Genomic DNA, 5,052 nt, shown 5'->3' on the forward strand with positions numbered 1-5,052 from the left:
AAGGTTTCTAGCTAACTTGCACAGGGAGCAAGCTAAACCTAAGCAGCACAGGCAAAGCAATCACACAAATAGCACACACTATATACAAACAAAGTGGGCTCACACAAGGGTTAGGTTGTGAAACACAAGCCATCTGGAATCAGGTGATGTTAGCTCTTAACCCTGACATTGAGAGTTAGGGTGAAGCAGATGAAATGGGAAGTGAGGGGTGTGCCTCACAGCTCTTATCCCTGGCCTGGGAGAGCTTTTAGACAGATGAAAGTGTGGGTTCAGAAAGTTGGAACCCTTCTACACTTATGACTGACTCAACATGGATCTTGGGTTAATATCCACAATGCATCAACATGTAATGTGAGCAAAGGGATGACACACTGACTAGCAGGAGATGGACTACTCATCTCTTTTATCTGCCAATTGCCTTATCAAAGGTCTTTTCCTGCTTGGCACAAAGATAAACAAACACAAGCATTGCCTCTTAAGGAGGACATCAGACAGGTGCCTGCCCAAGTAACAGGACAGCTCTTCCAGACTACATGGAGTTAGTGGAATTATACCTCAATGCTCAAGCTATCAAGCAAAGCAAAAGCAAGTTCACAATGAACTATAGCAACTAAGGTACCTGAAAGCAATCCAGCACAATCAGTATACAACTCAAAAGTCAAACAGTTAATGGTCAACAGTCAACAGACAACTCAGACAAACAAGCAAAGCAATGCATCAAGCACCAATGTGCAAGCCACAAGCTCAATTCAAATGAGCTAAAAGCCACCTACAAAACCAATCAAGATTAGTCAAGATAAACCAAATAGTCAACTCAAGCAATGTGAATCAATTCCCTCATAGCCATATGCTTCTTAACCTGCAAACCAAGCTCAAACATGAGAAGCAAACCACTAGGACAAGGCCTAGGGTCAAAGAGAGAGATATAATTCAAAACAGAACATGATTGACATGAATCAAATTAAACCAATCATGAACACAATCCAAGTGGTCCCATGTCAATAGCATCAATCAATTTCATTTCACAATGCACATAAGGTAAAGCATGCAAGTTGAAAGCTCATAAAAGCAAACAGAATGAACCAATCCACATCAACTCAAAAATGATTCAATAAATCCCAAGAAACATCATGGCTAAACAACACACATCACATGATCATCACACCAAAATTCAAGGCATTTAGACAAGTAGAAGCATGGCAATTAAATTCATTAAGTCATGGTAAGCACAAACAAGCTCAAAGAAGGCACAAATTGATACATCAAGTTCACACAAGCCTAAAACAGAATCCACACATGATAAATGTCTCAAACCAAAGCAACAATAAACTTCAAAGTGTCTAGAATCAATGTACAAAATTTCAGGTTCATATGATAAACATCAAGCATTTCACAAATCATCTAAGTTCATGACTCTCCAAAAGTCCAAACATGACCAATCAGCAAAGAAAACCTCAAACAAATTGGAAATGCAATCAAAAATTCCACAAAATTTCACAAGCAATCCTAACATCCAGAAGTAGCATCATGAAAAAAATCAGATTAATTGGTGTTGAATTGGCATGGCAAATAAAATTAGAAATTCAGGCAAGCAAAGGTGTGACACACATTGTCACACCTACATTCAAAAGACCATATCTCATCAACCAGAAATGGGAAAAATGCAAACTCTATACCAAAATGTCCATTAGGATGTCTCTTTTGAGCACACAAAATTTCAAGAGTGTTGGATAATATCTCATCATTTCACAATCAAAATGGCAAGGCATGTCAAGAAGACACATGTATACACATTCCCTAAGCAAAATTAAAATCCATGCGTGCACAATTTCTGGAAAAATCATAAAAAATTACTAGAGATCATGAGGAACATATGAGCATATGAGCACAGCATATGAGCATGGAAGGAATAATGAATTAAAATGCCAAGCCAAATGTGGAAAGGTTCTCGCCAAGGATCGAAGCGCGTATGTATTCAAACTGAGCGCGCTTTATATGAAACACTGTGTTTCATTAAAGCTGACGTGGAAGCGCCATCGAATCCTAGCCAATCAAATTGCCACGCTGGCTTCATGCAACCAATACGTGAGCGCTAACAATGAAACGCATGCAGAAGCACACTGGAACGGATCAAACACGTTCCTGGACTCAAAACCCTAACTGTTCTTCGTGTTCTTCACAAAATTTCCAGGTCCAGAACATTTGTCACAGAAATCAACAATGAATACATCATCATACTCGTCTTTCCAAGCACATCACTAATCTAAGCTCATTTTAACCTAATTCACACTACCATGCACGGATCGATCAGAATAAGTTTCACTCACCAATCTTAAATTCACAATTACTTTCTTATTTCTCCATGAAATTCAATGCTACAAAGCTCAGTATACTCTACAATCAAAGATCTACCAAAAGCATATGATAATTGCATGAATTGTGAGATTCGATTCCTGACCTGAATTGAAGTGCAGAAGTGGATTCGTGACTTTCAAGCCTTGCAAGGTAGAAACAGATGTTCTTCAACTCTTGGATGAATGAATGGATGAAGATTTGAGTGTTGAACATGCACGATCTAGATGGAATCTTCAATTGCCATTGATGAACACAGGCTTCAACAGTCCTCAATTTGCACGACAGCTCATGGATCTTGCTTCCAAAGTCTTCAATTACACTTGTGGATGATGAATCAATGAAGAACAATGTAAGGTTTGTGCAAAGTTTTGCAGAAAAGTTGAGAGAAAAAGTTTGTGTGATTTTGCAATTGGATCTAGATCTGAACCAAATGAAATGTTAAGCACGAATTCTGTTTTGATTATCCTTATATATGATGGATTAATGAAGTTACTAATCACAATTAACCAAATGCAATTAGATTAAGTGAAATGCAAGTGTTATGCCAATTTTGTCAATTCACCCTATATGCATGTAAATGAATGCTACAGTGCACGAATTCTGTGCCAAATCCACATGAAATGTTGTTTTGAAGCCAATGCAAGTGCAAAAGTGTAAAGCCAATGCCTATTTTTCAAATTAGATTTTTCCCTCTAAATTGCAAATGAAAAATGCCAAAAGTTTGTAATGGAGATGCATGGTTTTTGATGTATGTTTTGGATAGCTCATGTCAAAATAAGAATGTTACAAAAAATCCCACTTCAATTGGCCTTTTGGTGTGAAAGTTATCCCCTTTTGAACTTCAAATTTTCCTGGCAAAGATTGATCCATAACTTTTCAACCATACATGAGAAATTCATGTTCTTGGACTTTTTGAAAATGGGTGAACAAGATCTTCAACTTTCATGTTTAACAAAATTTCATTTGAAGCTTGCTTGGACATGTAATCTTGAGGAGAAAACCTTTCCATTTTTGGCAATTTCAAATTACAGGTCACTTACTATTTTTGGAAACTTTTCATCTGACCTCAAATTCTTCATTGTTGATATTTGAAATGTCAAATGAGACTTGTATGGACATGAATGAGGCCTCTCTAACCATCTCCCACCTTCAAATCCATGATTGAATGCACAGTTGACTTTGGTTGACTTTCTAGGGTTTCAGATGCATTGTGCAATGACTGATGATCTCTGAACATCCAATCTTTGGCCAAACCACTTCAAGATGATCCCTAGGTCATATGAACTCAATGAACCAACCCTAGGGCTTTGCTTCCATAGGAATTGCACTTGCTTGCTTGCACAACTGGATCTCCTGACCAGTCTTGACTGATGTCTTGATGATTTGGCAATGGACAATGCAATGCTATGCAGTGGACAATGCTAATGTTAATGACCTAACATGAAAATGAATGTACAAAATGAGAGGTGCAAATTTGAGGTGCTACACTTATCGGATTAAAAATGGTTAGCTGGACATAATAGCCATCATAGTCACAGAGTATTTGGATACAAGTCGTAATAGCTTGCCTTTCGAGTACTCGTCATGTTAGTGGGATCTCGACTCATTCTTATTCGAAACTCTTTTTCTTAATAAATTGGATGAAAAAGGATTATTTGGACGTAATATCCATCCTAGTCCCCGAGCATTAGAACACAATTCATAATAGTTTGCCTATCGAGTACTCGTCTCCCATTCAAAATACAATAACTAACCAAATTTAGTTCATATTTTCTCGGATGAAAAAAGATTAGTTGTAATAGCTTGCCTTACGAATGCTTGTCTTCCATAAAGGAATCGTAACTTAATTCTCCTCATAAGTTTAATAATTAAATATAATGAAAAGGGATTAGTTGAATGTAATAATTATCCTTTTCCTCGAGTATTCGGATACCTTCCGTATAGCCCGCCTTTTGAATACTCGTCTTCCACCTAAAAATAACTTCAAGCAATAAAACGTTTTTTCTGCCTCACCATGACGAAAACCTTTTTACAAAAAAAATGATGTTTTATCCATTCCAATGCAAATTGCAAATAATGCTTCATTCCCATGTGCGACTAGCAAGCAACATTTTCCGCTCGAATGCGATGAAAACATAATCCGAGGATTTTCGCATCATGTTATCCATTCTGGCATGAAGCAAACAACGTTAACTTCTCTCGTGTGTAGTTTAACAAGCAATGTTTAAACGCTCGAATGTGACCTAAACATTATTCACTAAAATCGACCAACAAATAAACATTTGCTATAAAGAACTACTTAGCTTTGAGTTCCTCATCAAGCACTTGGGGATACGTAGGAGTGAGATTGAACATCTCATCAAGCACCCTGATAAAAAACCTAATTTCCACCGTTTCTTTCCTTTTATAAATATCTCACAATAATTAGAAGAAATCAACTAAGTTACGCTAAGAGTCTTATGCGCAAAATGGATCAAACGGTTCCTGTTGAGTACAACGGATGCGTGGGATGCTAATACCTTTATCGCGCATAATCGACTCACGAACCTAAATTTGGTTGCGACAACCATATTTTTTTATTCTTTTAGGGTTTTATCGACGTTTCCCCTTTTAAAAATAAACTTCGATGGCGACCTTTGTTGTATTTCGAGCTTTCGTATGCTCAAGTATTTTTTTTTTGCGCTACGACAATCGTCA

The sequence above is a fragment of the Lathyrus oleraceus genome, chromosome 4 (assembly GCF_024323335.1).
Source record: "Lathyrus oleraceus cultivar Zhongwan6 chromosome 4, CAAS_Psat_ZW6_1.0, whole genome shotgun sequence".
NCBI lineage: Eukaryota > Viridiplantae > Streptophyta > Magnoliopsida > Fabales > Fabaceae > Lathyrus > Lathyrus oleraceus.